Consider the following 23,941-nt stretch of genomic DNA (forward strand, 5'->3'; position numbering starts at 1 on the left):
GGCAACGTAAGAGAGTTTCTGTTGCTCCATAAACTTGTCAGTATTTGGTGTTGTCAGTGTTCTAGGTTTTGTCTCTTCCAAGGGGTGTGTAGTCGTACCCCTTCTTCTTTTTAAAATCTAGGCGTTAATATCTATTCATTTCCTGCTAAGCAAGGATTTAGCTGCATCAAATAAGTGTTGGTACATTTCATTTTTGTTTTCATTCATTTCATAGTCTTTTTATTTTTAATAGTATAAACATAACTTTTTTGTATACTCTTTAATCTTTATTGTATTTTTTCCAATAATCTTTAGTCCCCTCTTGCCCTCCTCCCTCCATCAAAGTATTTTTAAATGTCTCCTGTGATTTCTTCTTTGACCCATTGTTTATTTAGGAATATGTTGTTCCATTTTTGTGTATTTCTGAATTTCCTAAATTTCTTTCTGTTATTTTCAATTTCATTTCCTTATGTTCAAAGAATAGATTTTTTAAATTTTTATCATAAATATCTTTTTTAAATTATTGTTTGATTACAGTTGTCCCCATTTCCCCCCATTATTCTCGCCTGTCCTATTCATCCCTCATCCTTCCACTTTCTTTTTTAAAATTTTTTTTATTTTTAAATAATTTGATCCTGAGCTTTTTTTCTAAAGATGTTATTTATTTATCTTTAGAGGGGAAGGAAAGGAGAGAGGGAGAGAAATATCAATGTATGGTTGCCTTTCATGGGTCCCCTGCCAGGACCTGGCCTGCAACCCAGGTATGTGCCCTGACTGGGAATCAAACCTCAATCATCTGGTTCACAGGCCTGCACTCAATCCACTGAGCTACACCAGCCAGGGCCATCCTTCCACTTTCAATCTTCCCCCCTATTGTCTTTGTCCAGGGCCCTTTATATATACTCCTTGACCCTTCCCCTCTTTCGTATGGTTTCAATTCTTTTATTTGTAATTATTTATTTATTTATTTTTAAGATTTTATTTATCTTTAGAGGGGAAGGGAAGAAGTGAGGGAGAGAAATATCAATGTATGGTTGCTTCTCGTGCGTCCCCTGCTGGGAACTGGCCTGCAACCCAGGCATGTGCCCTGACTGGGAATTGAACTTTGATCCTGTGGTTTGTAGGCCTGCGCTCAATCCACTGAGCTACACCAGCCAGAGCCTCAATTCTTTTGAATTTGTTGAAGAATTGTTCTATGGGGCATCTTGTTTTTGCAGAGCTTTATTTGATGCCTGCTTGAGCATTCCCCTTGGTTACCTCAAAAGAACTTGAAACAAACCTGCACTAAATCCCACCCATGACGTCCCCTCCCCCATCTACTCCTCTTCCACTATTTCCCATCTCAGTGAAGGCGCCACCATCCTCTGCGTACCTCTGGCCTGAAATTAAGATCGTCTTCTATGTCTTCATCTCCCTTTCTTTTTAAAAATTTTTTTAAAGACTTTATTTATTTATCTTCAGAGGGGATGGGAAGGAGGGAGGGAGAGAAATATCAATGTATGGTTGCCTCTCGTGTGTCCCCCGATGGGAACTGGCCTGCAACCCAGGCATGTGCCCTGACTGGGAATCGAACCGCGATGCACTCTGGTTCACAGGCCCACGCTCAATCCACTGAGCTATACCAGCCAGGGCTCTCTCTTTCTTTTTGAGTCCAATCTGTTACTCATTCAGGCTTATTTTACTTTATTTTAGATCTCCTGAATCCCTAACTTGTGTATATTTCCACAGCCCACACTGTCGTAACGACTGTGTCGTTCAAGATGCCATTATTTTTTGCAGAAACTATAGTAATTTCCTTTAGTCCATGCTCTAATCATCTTTACAGGAAAAACTAAAATGTTCCTATGAACTGGTTTCCAAATCTCTACTTTTGCTCTCCTGCATTCAGTTTTTATATTACAGCCAGATTCTACTTTGAAAATGTGCTGATCTTGTAAATCTTTAGATTATAATCATGTTGCATTAGAAAAACGCCCCAGATTCCATCGGGGCCTTGCATAGCAGGTCTGGCTACATGATCCCTGTAGCCCCTGTTGCTCCTTCGCTCTCCACCCTCCAGCCTCGCAGACCAGCTTTCAGTTCCATGACAGCCCTTCCTCCCTCCTGCACAGCGACTTTGACCTTTCTTCCCTCCTGCTTCACTCTATAGTATCCTCTTGAAGGACACTATAAATCTTCTGTAGTCTTCAGATGTCCTTCCATATTTGCTTTCTTAAGGTTTTTTTCACAGGAGGCTCTTATCTGGGCCTGCGATTACACATGTGTTTGTGTGGCTAATGCTAATCACCTGCAAGCTCTGTGAAGCTGGAATCCTGTTTGCTCACTGTAGTAGCCATGGCCCCTGGCACAGCGCATGGCCAGAGGGGGGCTCAGTGAATGTTTGTTGAATACAAAGACCACATCCCCATCCTGAACACAACTTCTGTCTTCATTTCCTGTCCACCCCTGTTCCAGAGCAAAAGTGGTGCCAGACTCACCGTAGGGTCTCCAGGTGGCAGTTATTGCATTTCAGGACTTCACAGAGACTCTGTACTGAAGAGCCGCTCAGGAAGTTTCCACTCATGTCCAGCTCCTTCAGGGTTACAGTGACTTTGAGACAGGAGAAGAAAATAAGCCACGAGGTGTTTTTAAACGGGCCCCAGCTGAACCTGAAGGAGAGAGAACCAAAAGAGATGAGACCTGTGTGTGTGTGGCGAGAGGGTATTATGTGCACAGCCCTGCACAACACAGTGGACTGTGGATTCTCTGAGCACCAGGCTGCAGTCAGCAGGGTGACCCTCAGGGCTGGTCAGCCACCCCAAGTGCCCCTCTGCTCCCACTACCCTGGGTTAAGTGTCCTTCTACCATGCGGTTTTTCATTGTAGAGCCCTTGTTATTCTGTACTGCAGTGTTCACTTGGTGGGTCTGTTTCTATCTCAGTCTGGGAGTTTCTTGTGGGCAGGGGCAGACATTGTTCATCCCTTCGATCTGCAGTGGCCAGCGCAGGGCCTGGCACAGAGCTTGGGGAGGCAGACAGTCTTCCTCTCTTCAATGCAGACCAGCCTTTCTTTCTGTGGCACAGATGTTGTGAAGTCCCAGTTTCCAGAAAGGAAAGGAGGAGATGGGAGGAGGGAACAGAGTCTGAGTGAGGTTGTTCCAAAATGATTTTGTGATGGGATGGTTGTATATGACTACGTATGCTGCTGTCCAGCTTGAGTGGGACTCTTTCTCCTCTCAGGATAGCAAGACTCAGAGAGGTCTCCAGAAAAGAAATGGGAAAGGGGAATGTTTCAGAAAAGAATATATTCAGGATGTGAGGAGAGGATGATGGTATATCTCTGAGAGGTTTAGTGTATATTGTCTTTGTAATTTCCACTAATTTAAATCACACATTTTCACACACTATTTAAGTGATTTTATCTAGTACCAAAGCACAGTGACTCAGACTGTGTTTCAAGATGCAAACTTACATCTCTATTTTTTTGCCTGATATCTCCACCTCAACAGCCCAGTAGCACCTTGACCCAGCATGTCTCCAATGTCATTCATCCTCCCCCCAGGTCTGCAGAGCTGAGCAGAGGTGAGGAACAGAGGCTCTGGAGCCAGCTGTGAGCACGTGAATTCCACTGGTCTGTGCCGCACCCAGTCCCCTCGCTGCCAGAGGGGGACAAGAGGCCCTGCTGCAGAGGGTTCTGTGAGAGCGTGAAAGTGCTATAGAGACTTTCATAAATCTCAGTGTGGTTGTAATGTGCATAGCTCTAAGATGTATATATGCTGCAAAGGTACCAAAAAACTTATCATTTGAAAGTCAATTAATTGTTTTTTAAAAATATTTATTTAGATTAGGAAATTTATAATACATTTTTAAATTTTCTGTTTTGTTGAATGTTTGTCAGCTTTAATCTTTAAGCAGAAGGAATGGAATGACAGAATGAAAAATGTATTATCAAAATGCACAGAGCTTAATTAAAAACTAAATACCTGGTAGAGCTCATCGGTACTATCTCATACGGGTCTTCCTCTCCCTCCCACGGCCCTGGGATATCTTTGTGATTTCTTCCTGTGCTTCTTGAATTTTTTACATATCCCTCCTATTCTCTCTGCTTTGCCTGGCTAACTCAGTGTTTTTATTTATTTTAACTTAAAAATTATATTTTGTTGATTATAATATTAGGGTTGTCCTGATTTTGCCCCTTTGCCCCACTCCACCCAACACCCCCACTTCCTCAGGCAGTGCCCCCCACCATTGTTCATGTCCATGGGTCATGTGTGTAAGTTCTTTGGCTACTCCATTTCCTGTACTGTACTTTACATCCACATGGCTATTCTGTAACTACCTATTTGTACTTCTTTTTTTTATAAAGATTTTTATTTATTTATTTATCTTTAGAGAGGAAGGAAAGGAGAGGAGAGAGGGAGAGAAGTATCAATGCATGGTTGCCTCTCATGAGTCCCTTGCTGGGAACTGGCCTGCAACCCAGGCATGTGCCCTGACTGGGAATCGAACCGCGATCATGTGGTTCACAGGCCCGTGCTCAATCCACTGAGCTACACCAGCCAGGGTCTATTTGTACTTCTTAATCCCTCACCTCCTCACCCATTCTCCCACACCCTCTCCCATCTGGCAACCATCAAAATGCTCTCCATATCCATGATTCTGTGTTATTCTCATTTGCTTAGTTTGTTTTTTAGATTCAATTGTTTTTAGATATGGATTTATTGTTCAGAGTTTTGATCTTCATCTTTTCTTTAAATAAGTCCCTTACTTGATTTATTGATGATGACATCCTTTAGTTTTTTCCTTGTGTAGGAAGTTCTTTATCTGTCCTTTGATTTTACAATATAGAACAACCATCAGTTAGAACCATCAAAAACTGAGCTGAATGGAAGTCTGACAAGTACAAAATCAGGTTGAATAGAAGTCTGACAAGTACAGAACTAAAGAAGTCGCATCCATTCAGACTCATAGGAGGGGTGCAGATGTGGAATGGGTAGGTCCCACACCCAAGTGTGGTAGATAAAAATTCAGGAGGGTTATTTTGGGAGTGAGGAGTCCCAGCCCCACACCAGCCCCCAGCTCAGGATACCAGTGCCAGAAAGATAAATCCCCACAACTCTGACTGCAAAATTCAGTGGGGATTGAGTTGGTGGAAGAAACTTCTGGAGTCCCAAGCAGTTCCTCTTAAAAAACCCACACATGGACTCTCCTACACAGACTCACCCACTCTGAGCTCCAGCACCAGTGGTAGCATCTTGAAAGGCACCAGTGGTACACAGGGAGAAACCAAAGTGTCTGGCATCAAGGTGAGCAGACGCCATTGTCCCTTTTCTAAACCTTCCTCCTATAGAGCCAGCAAGCTGATGCCATATCTGGGACTCCATCAACCTGGCAAACACTGTTTGACCCACCTTGGGGATCTTCAGAGACTCTGCCCCACTCAATTATGGGCCCACCCCAGGCACTTTTCCATATGTCTGGTGTTGGCTGGAGCCTCACAGCTTCCTATAAATCCCATTAAACAAGCAGCAGCTGGCTTCAGTGAGCCCCAGGCCTGTCCCTAGCAGCAGCCATCTGAGATTCACAGCTTGGCTTTGCCTGGGAATCTCCAAACCCAGCCAAGTAGCATCTACCTCAGGTTGTTTTATATCTCAGGCAGGGTGCACCGGGCAAAACACAGGTGGGGGCTGACCTTGGCCTGCGCCACACAGGGTATCGCCACACAGGATATCAGGGCCAGTGCACCCAGTGGACAGCCACATACCATGTTGGAGAACCACTACTCTACCCCTGCACAGCTGATCCTCCATGGAGGGTAGAGGTTGGTGGTCAACGGTCACAACCAGTCCTTGCAGCTGACTGGCCTGGGTAAATCCCTCCCATTGATCTGCCATCAGCAACCCAGGCTCAACTACAAGGTGAGGGTATACTCAGCCCACATGAAGGGTGCACCTAGAGTACCCAGCTTAGGCATTGGAGGCTATGGCACTGGACCCTACAGGACACTTAGTACATTAGGCATACCACCAAAACATGGAATCAAAGTGGCTCTACCTAATACACAGAAACAAACACAGGCAGGCTTCCAAAATGAGGAAACAAAGAAACATGGCCCAGATGAAACAACAGATCAAAACTTTAGAAAAACACTAAACAAAATGGAGATAAGCAATGTATTGGATGCAGAGTTCGAAACACTGGACATAAGGATGCTCGAGGAACTTAGTGAGGACCTCAACAGTATGAAAAAGATCCAGTCAGAAACAAAGAACAATTGAAATAAAGAACAACTTACAGAGAAACAACAGTGGAGTGGATGAAGCCAAGAGTCAAAACAATGATTTGGAACATAAGTAAAACAAAGAACAACCACACAGGACAAGTAAAAGGAAAATGAATTTTAAAAAATGAGAATAGTATAAGCAGCCTCTGGGACAACTTCAAGAGGTTGAACATTTGCATCATAGGGGTGCCAGAAGAAGAGAAAGAGCAAGAAATTGGAAATCTATCTGAAAAAAATAGTGGAAGAAAAATTTCCCTAATTTGGTGAAGGACACACAGACATGCAAGTTCAGGAAGCACAGAGAGTCCCAAACAAGATGGAAGCAAAGAAGCCCAGTCCGCGCCACATCATAATTAAAAGGCCAGAGGTTAAAGATAAGGAGAAACTCTTAAAAGCACCAAGAGTAAAGAAGTGGGTTGCCAGATGTTTGCTAGATGGGATGGGGTGGGGAAGTATGAATAAAGAGGTGAGGGGATCAAGAAGTATGCATATGTAGTTATAGAATAGCTACAGGGATGTAAAGTACAGTATGGGAAATGGAGTAGCCAAACAAATTATATACATGACCCATGGACATGAACAAAGGTGGGGGCATTGCCTCATTGAGTTGAGGGTGCTTGGTGGAAGGGGACAAAAAGGGAAAAATTGGGATAACTGTAATAGCATAATCGATAAAATATAATTAATAACAATTAAAAAATAAAGAAAAAAGGAAGAAGCAAGGCTATAGCTAAATTTAGCTATAAATGGTAACTCAGTGTGGTGAAGGCTAAAATGATAGAGGTCAGGAGAGGGAATGGGCTTGGATTGAAAAATAAGGCTGCCCTCCTCTTGGGGTTCACCTGGAGGACAGAGGCCTCCTTGGAACTTTCTACCACCCTGACCCCACAGAACTTCAGAGTCACTGAGACCAGCACCCGAGCTGGGTCCGGACCAGAACCCTGTTACACATGGCACCTGGCTGGGTCAGCTTCACTGCCTGGCCTGCATGGGTCTCAGTCTACCATCTGTCAGATCAGAGGGGCTGAGATCTCAACACTGCAATGTTCCTGAAAGATCATTTGTAGGCCTACTGGCCCCATGGCCCCATCCTGGCTCCTCTGTTCTCCTTACACAGCTTCCTGGCCCAGGTCCTCCTGCAGCTACAGCCTCACCTGAGTGCACACCCACTGGCTGCCATGCAGTCCCACCTGGGCCTCTCATGCCAACCAGCAAACCTCACTTTCCAACTCTGTCCATCTGTCAAGCAAGAGTTTGAAGTTCTTTCTCAGTCCTGGAGGGGCCCCAGAACTCAGGATCATAGTGTTCTATCTCCATGGTGGAGGGGAACCCTATAGGAAAGGTCTTTTTGGAACTGGGGTGGGTAATGGGACAGGGGACATGGGGCAGTAGGAAGTGGGTAAGGAGGATGCTGCTGGCAAGCAGGGTGGGCAGGAGCCAGGGCACTGACGCTGGGGTCCTCCAACCAGGAAGAACCAGGAAGCAGAGACCCTGATTATTGAGAGAGGTCAGGAGGGACCAGTGCACCCACTGCAGCCTGCCCCAGCCTCTCATGCAGAAGGACGCCCTGACACTGCTGGGCACAGGTCCTGACCTGGCTCCAGGAAGTTTGCACCTGTGTCCTGGTTCTGCCTCTCCCTCCCCATGTAACTCATGGCTCCTCTCTGTGCCTCAGCTCCCCGCACAGGAGGCTAAAGCCTCTGCCTCCCACGGCTACTAACAGTAGTGACATCTTCAGTGGCAGGAAGAGTAACAGCAGAACAAGTTATGGGGCACTGACTAGGAATAGACTCTGTGCTAGACGTCTAACATGGATTCTCTCTTTGACCCTCCCACAGCTCAGGAGGCAGACTCTTACTCATTTTACAGATGGGGAGACAGGTGCAGAGAGCAGAGAAGCGACTTGCCCACTGGGGTGGTGTGGGGACCAGAACCGGCTTCTCCCATTCTTTTTTGCGCTCATAGCACAAGGCCAGGCAAGTCCCTGCTTGGGAGGTGGGTGTGAAACTCACATCCTTCCTGCAGGTGCCTTCTGAGTGTCAGCTTCTGGCCCCTCTGGCCCTCTAAGCTCTCCCTCCCTGGTGCTGTGTCAACCACATGGATTTCTGGGAATGCCTTTGGCAGAAGTGGGTTCCAGCAAGGCCCTTCTGCTCCAGGAAGCCTCTTAGCTCCAGTCTAGTCTGAGCCTGGATCTCCCTCTCTGACGGGGAAGTCCTTGTTCACTGTTCAGAGGAAGGTCTCCCAGGCGGTTCATTGTGGGTGGGAATGGGCAGGACATGGACTGCAGGTGTGGAATGCTTTGTCTATTCACCTGATTCCAAAGGTTGCCTCTTCTAGGGCTCAGGCACATAGCTCGCTCAGGCCCATCAGCTTCCAGATCTGCAGAACCAGGTCCCAGGCCTGCTGCTCCCCATATTGAGCCACCAGGAGGGAGGCCACCTCCATGCTATCCGCCTTCTCTGGTTGAGTTGTGGTCACAACCTTTCCCCTAGAGAGCTGGTGCTTGTACAGAGTCTGATCATGCAGCTGCTGCTGGAACTCCTTCAGTTGCTCCTCCGTCAGTAACTCCAAGTACCATGCCAGTCACTGCAGGACACTGTCGGCCATCTGTACTCCACCAACCAGATCTGCTGCAGGGGTCATGTCAGCTCCACTGCTCTGCTTAGTCCAGATTTGTATGGCATTAGGGATATTCACTGTGGCAGGGGTGCAGTGAGAAGCATGAGATAGGCAGAATATAGTGCTCATCTGTGGCCCCAACCACCTCCCAATGCAAGACTCCACTGGAGTCCTTATCGTCACCTGGTAAACTGCTGTTCAGCATTCTGAGCCCACTTTGTAAGCCCCAGGGCATTTGCCAATGGATGGTTTGCGGGGAAGGGAGGTGAAGGGAAGAGGCAGAGAAAGGCACAGGAAGGAGGAGTACAGTGGGGCTGGGAGGGGTCAGGTTACTGAGCCTCTGGGTCAGGGCTGGGGGCTGTCAGGAGAGTGTAGGGGAGGATGGGGGATGGGATATTCAGGACACTCACTGTTCTGTGCTCCTCAGTCTTTCCTCAGGACCTGGAGTCCTGGGAGCAGCCTTGTGCTGTTATGCTGACAGGAGTAGGGTGGGGGGAAGGACAAGCACAGGATGGGCTTCCGATGGTAAGATTTGGCTCCAGGCTGCACACTCAGGTCTCTTTAGATTTCTCCTCAGCCTGGGACAGCAAGCAGGAAGAACACTCTCAGGACTAAAAGGCCTTCCAGAGGAAACCACACAGAGGTGTGGCCAGGCGAGGGGAGGGGCCAGCAGAGCCCCAGGCAAAACAGAAACTTAGAGCCAGACCCCCAGACAGGCCACACTGCAGTCAGGCCGGGGGCAGAAGTTCAGTTGGGCTGCTGTGCTGGGTGCAGGCCCAGTAACATGGAGGGACCCACATCTCCACTTGTGCAGCCTGGCTGTCCATCACCCAGAGCCTGCCCACAGAGCCAGGGCTGGGGCTCTTCAGGAAGCTGGGTGTGGCCAGGTGCAGCTCTCAGGATGGGTGGCCCCCTAAATCTCACAGGGCAGCTCCTTATTGGGGCACCACAGTGGGACAGGGAGCAGCTTTCCCAGCCTCTCATAGTTTTCTGGGCTCCTGAGGCCCAGTGCATTCCTGCCTTGCTGCAGGGACCACTGAGGTTGTGTTCTGTCCCGGAGCTGTCTGCCTTGGGGCTGCTCAGCACCCAATGTAGCCAACATCAACCCAAAAGGGGAACAGCCTCTGCCTCATTGCAAAACCAGGCCTCTGGGGAGCTTTCTGCTTGGTTTGTAGAATCGGCAGAGCTGTGCACTCCAGATGGAGGAGGGACATCATCTAGCTCATTCCCTGTGTGTAGCAGTTTCTGGGGATGCCTTGAACTGACCTGGGCTGGAGAAGCCCAGCCTGAAGGAGCATCAGCTCATTGCTCACTGGGCACAGACCCCCCGGGTGCCTGATTCATTTCTCTGACCCTCAGTTTGCTCACTTATTAAATGAGGTATAATAGGTTTGCCAAGAGGCTCAAATTAAGCAGAAGATATTAGTCACCTTAAAAATAGTTATGTAATGTTATTTTTTAATGCCCACCAAGCACACTGGAGGACATTCAAGAGCCAGACCTGCCAGGAGTGACAGGTGCTGTCTAGAGGTGGGCTGAGCAGCGGATCTGAGGCCTCCATGAAGGGCCCTGAGACCCCGTGTAGGGGGAGGTGAGGCCTGGAGGAGGGGTGTGATATTGTTTTATTTCCTCCTAACACTGACTAATGCTGACCCCAGCTCTGGACAACCGGCTGGGTGTCCTAAGGCTCAGTTTCACTCTGACACTACTCAGTCAGTGCAGACCCCACGGGTTTAAGGGCCCAGTCCCTCAGGACTGCTCTGCACTGCATATTTCAGGTCACCCACCTTTCTGTACAGGTTGGCAAAAACTTCAGAGGTCTCAATGACTGCCTCTCAGAAAATTTGCCTGAGTGACTCACAGAACTCAGAAAAACACTACTTACAGGCCTATTAGAAAGGATAGAGGAAGAGCCACCTGAAAGAGGTTCACAGGAAGAGGTTCATAGGGAGAGGTTTCACTACTAGGCATGACTGAACTCAGTGGCCTCGGTGACTGAGTTTGTCTCCAGCCCCTGTCCCTGTAGGTCCTGCCTTGGTCTTTCTGGTGACCAGGCTCCATTCTGAAGTTACCTGGAGGCCCTCACTCCCCTCACTAGTGCACAAAGGACTCTTATCACTGCAGAGACCTCCAGGGTGTGCACAGCTGTGTGCCAGGAACAGGGCACACAACACAAGGTCTATTTGTTGTCACAGCACAAGGGTTCCTGTAGAATTCTGAGTGGAGACCCCCATCTTGGAGGTCAAGGTTAGGCAGAGAGAGGTTGTAGAGCAGAAGTGTAGCAGGGAAATGTGCCTCTCAATGTCCCTCTCCACCCACCTCCCCAGCCAAGCAAAACCCTTGGTGCCCAGGCATCTGTCCCTGTTTGGGGGTTATGTGTCTGACCCGTGGGTGGGACATGGGAGCTTCAGTGCCCAACGCTGTCAGCTCTGGAGTTTGGAAATCTTTGACTAATTCTTTAATTTAAGACACATCTAGAAGGCCAGCAGAAGTGGGTATGGAGGCCCTGAGAAGCAATGGACCTTGGTCAGATGTCCCAGCAGGTCATCAGCCAAGCAGGCCAGGAGCCAGGTGTCTGCACACAGGCCAAGGACGTTTTCTCTCAGTTTGTCCATTGCATTCTAGGTCTGTGGAGTTGGAGGAAAGGATGTGGTTTTTGGAGGCTCACCTCTGCCTTTAGCAGTTTTGCAATTATGTGCAAGGCAGTGACCTGCCAGGTCTCAGTGTCCATACCTGTACATTGGGGAGGACAAGCCTATTTCATGGTTATGAAACCACATAATGCTCATGGGTGCTGTTGGCACAGCTGCATGAGCCCTAGGTCGGTGCTGAACACAAGTTGGCTGATCTTCTTTCTTCTTATTTTGCCTGCCGACATCCTACTCACTTTTTAAATGCCTACTCATTTTAAAGGCACCTCTTCCATGAAGCTCTTTCCTTCTTTGATTCTTCAACCCACAGGTCATTAAGCAGATCCCAAGATGCCCTGAAATTCAACCGTCTGCACCTGGAGGCTGGAGAGTGTGATGGGAAGTGCAGCAGTTTAGGGTCCTGAGGCTGCCTCTGCCACCAGCCAACCTTGGGCAACACCCACTCTGTTTCTCGTCTGTAAAATGAGGAAATACAGCCACGCTCCACATCACTGTGATACTTAAAGAACCAGCATGAACATTCCCAGCACAGTAGCTGGGATGTAGCACAGGGTCAATGAACAGCAGTCACCTTCTTAAGATCATGGGTTCTTTGAAGGCAGGTAATTGATCTGTCTTTTTTTTGGATTTAGAATTAGAGTTCAATGCTTTGCATGGTGTTGATGTTAATGCAGAAGTAATTTAAAATATTCATTTTATTTCATTTTAATTTCTAAGTAGTATGTGTGAATATAATGTCATCCTGAGGACTGCAAGCAATATAGAACTGGCTGCACTGAGGTCGCTTCTGTTCCTAGTATGTTCTGTGTCTTTCAGACAGTCAGACACTCACACACACAACAATATATCCGTATGAAATATACAGCTTTGTCATGTAACACAACACCCGTTTTATTCTAAAAGATGCCAAATTGTTTTGTAGGTGATATGGATGATCACAGAAAAACCCTGCCTGAGCGGCCTCCCATGTGTCTGGGATAATGTGGATGTCTCTTGGGACAGAGACCTGGAAGCAGAATCCAGAGGTTATGCACCTTCTACAGTTTATTGAAACCATCTGATAACAAGAAAAATAAGACGGAACCAGCATTGCTGGGAGAGTCACTGTAAACAGTCAGAAAGCCGTTAAGGACGTGGGACCTGCACACACCTGTGCCTCAGCTCTCAGAGCTGCTCAACTTGACACTGAGCTCAGCTCAGGCTGAGCCACAGCCGTCCCAGAAAACCACTGCTCCATGGATACATATGGATTTTCTTTTTTGGAGTTTTTGTCTCTTTTATTTGTATGTTGGAAATAACCAATCTGTTTTAACCTAGTGTCAACTGATGGTCACTGGCACCAATTCAATGCCAACAGGAACCCCCACTTTGAGGTGCAGAAAAGGAAACTTTATTCAGTGCAGAACAGCTCAATTGTGTCCTGGCTGGTGTGGCTCAGTGGATTGAGTTCTGGCCTGTGGACCACAGGGTTATTGGTTTGATCCCAACTCAGCACACATGCCTGAGTTGCAGATCAGGTCTCCAGGGGGCACGTGAGAGGCAACTGCACATTGATGTTTTCCCCTCTCTCTCCCTTCTTTCCTTTCTCTCTAAAAATAAATACATACAATATTTAAAAAGAAAACAGCTCAATTGTGATACAGCTCCGCTGTGAAAACAACACATCTGTGAGGAGGTCATGGGCCAAGTGGCCTAGGGGACAGGTCCTCCCCAAGGAGGACCTGCTGTGTTTAGGTCTGCTCTGCTTTCTGCAGGTCAGCTCTGGCCTGCACTGGCCTGCTCATTCTGCTCTGGCACTGCTGTTTGAGCTCCAGCCAGACAAACACGCTCTTTGGTGGAAAAACACGGTGTACTCCCAGAGCTTCGGGAAGTGACTGACATGGACAAAACTTCCTGCCCCTGGTCCTTGACTGGTTTCTCTTCATGCAGATGAGGCCTACAGAACCTCACAGTTTGATTGATCCAAAAATACTGTCCTGTTTGTCAGAATGGAGTCACCTCTGATTGCTTGGTGACATCTAAGGTCCAAGGAAGGCCAGTGGAAGATACAGCTGCAGCAGCTCTGATTGGACAGGGAAAGCTTCAGTTCTATTGGCTGAAATAGGAATCCAGGAACTGCTTTAGGAGGGCTGGCTCAGACAGCAGGAACACAGTGCAGGCAGGCAGCTTAGTGCAGGCTGCTCTCAGAATGCAGGTTGCATGAGAGGCTCTTATGCCAGTAGAGTTGGCTGCTAGCCTTTCAAAACGACACTCTAAGGTCTCTAAACTCTATTTTCCCATCTGGTCAGCTAGCCCCAGATGGGAAAATAGAGTTTAGAGACCTTAGAGTGTCGTTCTGGTCAGCTAGCCCCAGCTTCCCAAAGCTAGCAGAGCACTGGGCAGTTGCATGTTCTTAATTAAAACAGTTTCCTTAAGCTAGTTTTTATTTATTAAAGATGAGTCCTAGATCTTGCGCACTTGAGAAGGAATTGCGTTGGTTTCTGTTATTTCTTCAATTGGTATGAGCACTCATTTGTGTTAAGCCAATAAAATAGGGTTGCTTTACAACCTAAATGTGAATTTACAAATATATGTTGGCAATACTACCTGGTAGCAAAATATACCTTATCTGTAACATACATAAAGAGACATCACAAGGATACAAAGCAAAAGAAAAATTATAGATTCAAATATGTTTTCTGGCAGAAGCATTAAGTCAAGGTTTTGTTTTGTGGCCAAAGTTTTTTGTGCTGTAGGAATTTCTTTAAAGCTTTCTTTGAAATCCTCTGAAGAAGGCATTCTATTGTCTCTGGCAGGTTTGAAATCCTCTACTTTAAGGATTCTTCTTAAGATCGTCTTACGAACAAGCACAAAGAAAGGAAACTGGAAAGCAAGTGTGCACGATGAATTTGGAAGCCTCCGAAAGTGCAGTGTCCCCCAAAGGCCTGAGTGTTAAAAGGGGCAGATTTTACTGGGGGAGAAGGGAAAGCCCGAGGATAAAAGGGTGCATGCCCTTGTGGAAACAGAGAATGTGGGCGAGAAGAAGAAATGGAGCAGCAGGTGGCTGGTGTGTCAGGCTGAGGTGGAGGTGGGAAGCGAGGAGTCTTCTGAGGGTCTTCAGTAGACCTGGCTTTGATTCCCAGGTAAAAGGGAAGAGGAAATGGTTTCCCCTGACCCTGTTTGGTTCCAGTTCCACAAGCGCTGGTTTCCTTTTCTCATTTATCAAGGCATTTCCCCAGTTAACCGTAATTTTTTAAAAAGGGATAGTAGTGTCTTGATTTTATCTAGTGCTCTCAAGTGACCTGTTTAAACACAGTGTTCCCACTGTTTCTGGGAGGTACATTATTTTTTTGTTCTAATTCAGTGTGTGAATAGAAAAGCTTCTGGGTATCAAGGAAATCCCATCTTGGCCAACAAAGCTTGAAATCTTATGTGATATATATATCACAAGCTTTGTTGGCCAAGATGGTATACCACAAACTAACCAAAAACCATTCCCTGAACTGCAATTTTTGTTGATGCCATCAGCCAAAGCGCCCCATGCTGCCACCTAGTGGTGGCTGCTGAGCATGGCCAGTTTAGAGCATGGGTTTCTCATTTTTCACTCCTCCTTATGGTTGGTGACCTCTCCCCAGATGCCCATTAAACGTGAATGTCCTCAGAGGTACCCCTCCTTCTGCAAGTGTATTTTTGGGTGCCTGCCACTTTGGGCATCTCTACAAACCTTATGGGCAAAGTTTGCTTTCAACCTGGAGGATCCCCTTCCTCGGTATCAAATGTGATGAAGCGAAGCCCTTTCTGGAAGATCCTTTTTTACTGACAGACACAACCGAGGGATGCCCCTCCCAGGAATCGAAGTGGAATCACACAGAGTGCAAATGTTGAGCCAAAGTCACCAGGGGAGGGTCCCCTACCAAAACTGAACAAAGTCGCTGAAACCTCAACCGTCACATGGGCACTCTAGGATCTGAGGGGACTTACCTGAGACCCTCAGCTGCCACCAGGTGGACAAATAGAGCACAAGGTGCTCAGCAGGCAACAGATACACTAAAAAAACCCCACTTTATTTATTCATTATTGGAGGGAGGGGAAGGGAAGGGGAAAGAGAGGGAGAGAAACATCCATAGGTTGCCTTTCCCATTTGTCCCAACTAGGGACCAAAACTACAGCCCAGGTATGTGTACTACTAGGAATCAAACCGGTGACCTTTCACTTTGCAGGATAACACTGCAACCAACTGGGCCACGCTGGTCAGGGCCAGATGCATTGGTTCTAGGATGGTGTCAGGAGATCAGGTCATTGCCCTGTGTTAGGTGTCAGCCATGGTCACTGGTGCCAATTGAACAGCAACAGACACCCCCAATTTGGGGTGTGGTGAAGAAGGAGTCTTTGCTGATTGCAAATAGCTCAGCAGTGAAACTGTAGAGCTACAGAACAAGACTGAGAAAGCTCAGCAGTGTTACAGCTCAGTATGGAGTCAGCACAGCTGTGGAGCAGCGTGGATGCAGGGTGGCTGAATGGGGCTGGACAGCTCGGCTGTGCCCCCCTTCAGTTTCGTCTACGCACTGTGCTCTGTGTGCTCTGGGCTGTCAAGATGTGTTTGCTGTTTCAGCTACGGCCAGGGAAACACAGTCTTCAGTCTTCTTGGAAAGGGAAGTTGGCTCCTCTGAGCCAAGAGGAGCTGACTTACAAAAAGTGAAGCTCCCACCCCTGTCTGTGACTGGTCTATTCTCACCATATTCCTTGAGATGCTGCCATCCCACCTGGACCATTGGCCTGTGAAAACCAAAGGAGGCTGCCTGCGTGCTGATGAAGCTTTCTTGGGCATGGACATTTAATGTCCAGCAAAGGCATCACCGAAGTTCGATAAGTTCATATTAGAAGGCAGGTCAGATGGCAATTGTCTAGAGGTGAAGAAACGGAGACCTAAAGATCGGTCAGGAGATTCAGGGCTCACAATCAGGTGAGGAGCCCCCTACTCTCCTTCTTGGCCCTACTTCTCCTGGAGTTCCTTAATTAGGCGAGGATGGGTCTCCTTTAGTGCTTGGTGGAGTTGATCTTTGCAGGTCCTGCCCCAGGAGTTGCTGAAGCTGAACAGCATCCTCATCTTGTCTGGATTGGTGGGCTCAGCCCGCACCCTTTCATACTGCTCATTGCTTAGCACCCGTCCGTACAGCTTGTCCAAGACTGAGTTCACCGATGTTACTCGGGCCACCAGCTGACCTCGATGCCAGTCCACAAAGTGCAACAAGGCTGGGGTCCCTGGGGATGAAGGTGATGTTGGCAGCAAATGAAGAAGAGCTTCCACTGCAGCCTCTACTTCTGATTCCCCACCTCTAACTCTGTGCTCACCTTCTGTGCCTTCCTGGGTACCCCCACCCAGTGAAAACATGGACCACCAGACACGTGGTTTATGCCTCTGCCTCCCCTCATGTCAGTTTCCAGCCCAGCCTTCTGCTGGAGCTGGTTATGGGCTTGGGTTCATGATGGAGGCATTGGAGGTTGTTCTTTGGAAGGTACCAGGGTCTCCAAGGGCAAGATTATGGACAAGAAAGGATTTCTGCCCAGAGACACACTCCACTCTCCAAGGCCTGATTCCTTGTAAAGTTTGCAAAGGACCCCTTTCTTTCTCTTCTCCCTCCCCTCCAAGAGCAGAGAGCACACCCTAGACCAGCCATGGCTCCTGTGGTCTCCAACAGCTGCTACTGACCTGTATGGTGTAGAGGGACCAGAGTAGTTTCAGGTCTGAGGTCTCCTGGAGGAAAACAGACAGAAAGAAGCTTCTGAGACAGTGGTAGTTGTTAACACAAACAGAAAGGCTTTAAACTGCAACATGTTTCTCACTTCTGAGATCCTTGGATTCTAAGAACAAGGTACAGATTTATTCTAACAGAATTTAGAGAAAGGGTTGCAGATGAGTCCATTGCTCATGCATATGGGGAAACTGAGGCCCAGAGTCCATGATAAGAGAGACAGAGAAAGAGAGATGGAGGAAATAATTTCTACCTGAACACTGAAGACATGTGTTACTTCAGTCTTGGGCTGGATGGTACCCTGGGGGAGGAATAACTGAGCCCTTGGTGGATAGAGAGCTTCAACTGTGAGATCTCCTTTTCTGAGTGGAAGTCGACCTTCTTGTTCCAGTGTGGCCTTCTAGATTCACACTGTTTTTTAAATTTATTTTTTATTTATTTTTATTTTTATTGTCCCATTACAGTTGTTCCCATTCCCCCCCAATTACTCTCCTCCGAACTACCCACTAGGGGTTTATTTTGCAGTGTATATTTTGGATTTGAGGTCAGAATCAAAAATCAATATGAAGAAAATGTTAGCGCTGGGAGTAATGTGTCAATTTTAATCAGAAAAACAAACAATAGTAACAAGGAGTGAAGGGCGTAACAATTGCCTGTAAAGAAAAAGAAGGGGGCAGTCCACAGCAGCTCCTGTGGACAGGGCCTGAGAGTTCGGGCCACCCACGTTCCGTGTGAGCGGACAGTGTGGGAGGGGAAGTCAGGGGAGCTCTGGCTGCAGTGCTGGGAGCATTGGGTTGCTGTGGACGGAGGGAGGGGGAGTTCCATGTCCTCCATGCTGACTGGACAGTCTTAGAGTCCATCTGGATTCATCCTCAAATGGGCACATCTGCTGAGCAAGGTGACTGGGTTGGCAAAGTTTTGAAAAACTAAACCATAAGAAGAATGATGGAAGAAACCAGTGGTGTTTAACTTGCATAGTAGGAGACTTAAGGGAGGCCAGGATTGGGCCACAGGCTCTCTGACAGGCTCTCCTATGGGGTTGGAGATAGAGCCTCTGTCAGCTGCACGTGCCAGAATTAAGTTAAGTTTGCAGGGAGGAAGAGACTGGATTAGTATATGAGAAAATAACAATACTGCTATGTTTATGAAAGACTGCTGTATGAGATAACATACTCAGTACATCAGTAGTTTAATTTTTTCTGCAATAACACAAGTTAGGTAGTGTGGTCTTCATTTTATAAGCAAGGAACTGGAGACTCAAATGAGTTAAGTAATTTCCCAAAATCACCCAGCAAATAAGTGCCAGAGTGGGATTCAAACTGAGGTCTGACACTGGGGCTGGTTTCTGCACACCTGTGATTGTGTCCAAGCGAGACCCGTTCCCTTTCTCCAAGCCGGGAAGCCATGGTAGCAACTCAGGAGGCAGATCCAACTTATTTCAACAGTAGAAGAGTGTTAGTTGTACCTTAAAGAAATGTTTAGGGGATGGTCTTGGGGGAGTCAATGCTCATTTAAAGACTGTGAAGTGTGATTCATTTCTGAAAATGTTTTATTTAATTATTGCCTACCATGAAGAAAGCTTAAGGACTCAGGGTAGAGCATTTGCTCTTTCCAAAATTGGCTCAATTTGGACAATCATATTATCATCCCATTCTTATTCTCTCAACTCACACCCAATCCATTATGAGAAAATTTGCCCAAGGCTTTATGGGTATCAGACTGTGTTAATACAGGGCAGTGTGGAGACATGAAGGTGCATGGGAGGGAAAATGGCGTTCAGAGTCAGATTAACTTCAGTTGAAATTCTGGTCATGCAGCTGTTACGTAACTAGAACTCTTAACTTCTCTGGGCTATCTCATCAGCAAGTTGGAAGAATATAAACTCTCTCTCTCACACACACACACACACACACACACACACACACACACATTCTGTAACTACTTTCTGAGCTCCCTACCCTTGTATGGAAGCTTACCTGATTTCACCAAGGCCTCCCATACTGGAGTTCCATCTTCCTTCTGTCTTAGATATAGCCTGATCTTTGACTTGACATGGTCAACATGTAACTCAGAGAAGAGCTGGGCTTCCCCAGGACTCCGATAGCAGAGCTCCAGTTCCTGTGGAAGGAGTCATCGTGTGAGGAGCCATCATCCATCCTGAAAGTGAGGTCTCTTCCCACCTTCTTGGTCCTGCTCAGCCCCATGGGCACCCTTGGATAATCTGTGCTGAAATTAATCACCACATTGTTGGGAACTGCCCTGCCTGGTTTCAGAAGCTGTAACCCTCCCATGGCTAAGGCTGAGTCAGCAACCTATGGATCATAAGCCACTAAGGAGACAAAGCTTATCTCCCTGGCAGGAGCACTGCTTCTGCTCCTTTTACTTCATCCATAACTGGCCTCCAATGCTTGATCAGCAAGCCAACGATGGGTAAGATTCCCAAAGAGGGGAACGACCTAAGACGGGCACGATCACTGGGAGGCCCCAGGGAAGGACTTGTGGGGCTATAGCAAAAGGGGGTGATGGACCCTTGCCCCTCAGCTTTGACATAGGCTGAGTCCTCATTCTGTCTGTGAGAAGTCTCCTAGTCTTTTGGCTGCCTTACTTCCCCTGCCTGACTTAAGCCTGAAACAACAACAGAGGGCGGTGCAGCTGTGTGCTGGAAAGGGCAAGTTCCCTGGGTGATTAGGCCTAAGAAAGATTGCATAAACTCCTGTGAAACCTGCTTTGCTAAAATGCTCTCAATCAAATGATAAAGATCCAAGCAGGAAATGAGTTGGTTTTTCAAAGTTTTGTAGCCCTTTAGCTAATAGACCCTGAGCAGAATAGATCCTCAGAGTTCTTTGTATTTTATCTATTGTTTGATCCTTACTGCCTGACAACGATTAATGAGCTTTACCTGTATTCCTGTGCAAAATGAACCCAATAAAAGCCCATTAAAAAGAAGGCTCTTGGCCCTGGCTGGTGTAGCTCAGTGGATTGAGTGTGGACCTGCAAACCAGACGATTGCGGTTCGATTTCCAGTCAGGGCACATGCCTGGGTTGCAGGCCAGTTCCCAGCGGGGGATGCATGAGAGGCAACCATACATTGATGTTTCACTCCCTCTCTCCTTCCCTTCCCCTCTAAAGATAAATAAATAAAAATTAAAAAAAAAGAAGGCTCTTGGTTCTTCTCCTTTGAGAGATCGGTCACCTTTCCTCCCCAAGCAGATCATGTGGTGGTAGACCTATTCTCATCTGTGGCAGCCAGGGAGGCCCGTTAGGCAGGGCCCTCCACACCATTTCAGGCTTTGCTCTCTTTCTCCCTTTTCCACAAATTCTGACCCAGAAGAAAGAGGACGCAGCTGGGTGCCCCGCGGAAGAGTCAGGACTCATCCACAGTGTAGTGCTCACACATCCTAAACCAGATCCTTCTCCTTCCTCCTCCCCCATCATGACTCCAAATCCTCATTTCTCCAGCTCACAGCCTGTCTTCTCAATGGATCACAAGCTTGAGACACTTTCAACCAAGAGAAAATGTACATCAATTATCTTTTTTAAAATCACATTCACGCAAACTTTGGATTCCTAATGTGTTTCCAACATGCTCCCTCCCATTTCTCACACTCAGTAAATGGCACTACCCCCGACTCAGCACTCATGTTCCAGCCTTAGGCCTCATCCCTACCTCCGACCTTTCTCTCTCATCACTAAGTCCTGTTGGCTCTACCTCCAACCTGTCCCTGGGTCCACCAACTTACCTTCATCTGCACTGCTGCCTCCCTAGTCAAGCCTCCATCAGCTCCTGCCTGTCCTGTAGCAATAGCCTTTTGACTCATCTTTGTGATTTCACTCCTAACTTCTTATCACCTATTCTTACTCAGCAGGCAGAGGCATCTGCGTGTAACTAAATCAGCTCTCGTTTCACAAATCAGACCCTCTAAGACACTGTCATTGCACTTGGAACAAAATCCAAACTCCACACCTGGGCAACATGGTCGATGGGCCCCAGGGAACCGCTGTCTGCTGTGTGACCACCGTCCACCTCCTCTCTTGCTGCAGTCATGCAGCTCTGCCACACTGACTTCCAATTTGCCACATAGAGGTATCAAGGGTGCCTGCTCCTTTCTGCATCTGAGCCTGTGGGGCTCTGTCACAGATGTCCCCCCCCCAGAACCCTTCTTGTCTCTCAGGTCCCAGCTCAGGTGGGGCCTCCTCAGAGACACCTCCACAGACCACCCACATGGCCTGGTGTGTTTCCCCACTGTGCTTTATGGTTTTGGCCTCTATTTCTTTAATTATTTATGTAGGTCTCAACCCACCAGGGTGTCATCATCCCAAGGGCAGGGCCTATCTGTCTTGTTCAGTGACCCTCCCAACTGCAGACAGCATGTAGCTGGCAGTGGGTAAACGTTTGTTGAGTGACTGAGTCACGTCTCTCCTCCCTTGTTAACGACTGACACAGCAGGAAACCCTGAGGCGTTCATCCCTGGATTCATGTGTCCCCACTGAAAGGACACACATCCCTCTCCCCTGACCACTGCACATCCACTCCATCTGCCATCGCCACTTAGGAGAGATTGAGGACTCATCTGAGAACAGAATGGAAAGGGTTGATGCTGGTTCTGCTACAGACTGTCCTTCAGTGGATGTTCTCACCCTGAGCAGCACAGTTTGGGCTGTGGTGACAACGGGGTTCACGGCTGAGTGTCCAGGGTCCTGACCACCTCTGCCTCTGGTGAGAAGGGGAGACCGAGAGAGGACAAAGGCAGCCCCCAAGGTCCAGCAACTGGTCTGATGCTCACAGCTGGACCTCAGTGTTGTGACAAATGCATCTGCGCTGCCACCTCAGCTGTGCTGTCCTCCTGTTGGACACACACAACCCCTGAGTGTCCCTTTCAGACAGGGTGCCAGGCAGCCCACAAAATGCCAAACACCATCCTGCCCCTCTGCACTCGTGACTGCTGCTTCATAAATTATTGTTTGTGCCGGCTGAGTCTGCTCTCCCCAGGGACAAAGTCACTGAGGTTCCCAGTGACCGAATTTCCCCACCCTCTGACAACACCAGATTGAGAACAAACCTCCATTTCCTTGGATCTCCCCCCGGGTTACCCAGCCACATCCCAAATCACAAATAGGTTCTTTCTGAGACCCTGTCCTGAGAGGCCCACGGTTCCCACTGGTGCCTGTTCTTAGGCTGCAATGAGCACAAACCTGGGGTGTTCACTCCAGCTGTGTTCCTGGTGCTTGAACTTGGAGAGCATTGACACCCTGTAGCCCCACACTTCTTAGTCATTGTCCCTGCCCTGAATGTGACCCTCACCCCTACCAGCTGTCTTTCTCTCTATCTTTGAAGTCTTCCCTCTCACCCCAAACCCCACTTGCTGTCAGCTGTACCCCAACTGGGCCTGTCCAGACCTGCCTCAGAGCTTTTCCCAAGCATGACCTCTGACCTCAGGGAGGGGGAACATTGGGGCTGCTCACCTGAGGGATTATTTCCATGTTCTCTGAACCAGACACCGTGTATCGGGAGCCCACATATAGTGAGCTCAACGGAGGCGGCTTGTGTAGTCGCACAAACTGGAATTTCTTTTCTTCATCATCTATGGCCTAAGGAGCACACAGAACACTGATTAGAGACGATGGTCTGGATCTGGCTCAGAGAGTCTGCCCAGTGGAATCTTGTCCAAGCAAAGTGAGGTGGTGCTTCCACACGTTTCTGTGTATGGGAGAGGCTACACCCTCCATGGCATGTTGATGCCCTGGTGACCTGCACTCCCTCCCACGTGACTGCCAATCGTGGAGACCCACAGTTTGCCTCAGCCATGTGTGGGATCTGATTTGGGTAAAACTAGGAAAGAAATGAGAATGGAAGAAGAGGACAGTTCTGGGTGTGGAACCCTCCCATCCTCTGACCCCTGGAAAGGGGCTGATGAAGTGTGAGTGACAACTGATGAGTGATGTGTCCATGGTGAGTGAGGGAGCAGTGAACCTGGCTCAGGGAGGACTTAGGAGCCCAGGAGACCAGTCCATGGCTAAGGAGAGGCAGGATTGCTCATCTCTTTAAATTTTCCTGCTCCTAAGAGGTTGATCCTTATGTCCCATTGACCCATCTAGGGGGGCTGCGTGGGTGTCTCTCATGTCTCTGTCAGCCCACCCTGGCCTGGCCTTTCTGGTTTGGTGCCACCTTGCGAATGGAGCAGTCATTGGGAATCAGGTAGAGGTGGAAGGTCACTTCCTCATGCTGGAGGTGATGGTAGAGCAGCACATTGGAGGTGATGGGAATGGGCAGGACAGCGTGGATAATTCTCAGTAGAACTCCGATGGGAGAGAAGCTGGGGTTCTCCAGGACTACGTAGTGTGGCTCCACCCTGGCTGGCTTCTCCAGGACTATCCCCTCCTCTTTCATGTGGGCCACTTGGAACCAGGATTTGTCCACATTTTTTCCTGAAAAGAATGAATTTGAGAAACAAGGATTTAATGCCCTCATGGAGTCAGGCTATGCAGGGGCAGTGTGGTCCTCAGGTGCAGGCTCAGTGGCCTCCCTGAGGGACCCAGCTAGGAGAGCCAGCAGGCCTGGGCCTGGGTTTTATTGGAGCTGCTGGTACAGGTTCTCTTTAGAGCACCTCCAGAAGGCCCTCAGTCTAAACCTACACTCAGTTGTGGTCTTAGATTCATGAAACATATAGTGAACCACAGTTACCTGTGCTGGATTCTGTAA

The 23,941-nt window shown here is 48.0% G+C and overlaps 1 long non-coding RNA gene and 1 pseudogene across 1 annotated transcript; both read right to left on the reverse strand.

Annotated features, from left to right (window-relative positions):
- The window catches only part of LOC119001098 (NACHT, LRR and PYD domains-containing protein 1-like), a 73,339-nt pseudogene that overhangs the window by 16,270 nt on the left and 33,128 nt on the right, over positions 1-23,941 (reverse strand).
- On the reverse strand, positions 2,403-9,473 carry LOC119001089 (uncharacterized). The gene is made up of 3 exons (XR_005069481.1): positions 9,269-9,473; positions 8,551-8,935; positions 2,403-2,627 (listed from the first exon to the last, which is right to left on the reverse strand). It is a non-coding gene; the product is annotated as an uncharacterized LOC119001089 (long non-coding RNA).

This window comes from Sturnira hondurensis, unplaced genomic scaffold, assembly GCF_014824575.4.
Source record: "Sturnira hondurensis isolate 20B ecotype Veracruz unplaced genomic scaffold, ASM1482457v3 Scaffold0016587, whole genome shotgun sequence".
Taxonomy (NCBI): Eukaryota; Metazoa; Chordata; class Mammalia; order Chiroptera; family Phyllostomidae; genus Sturnira; species Sturnira hondurensis.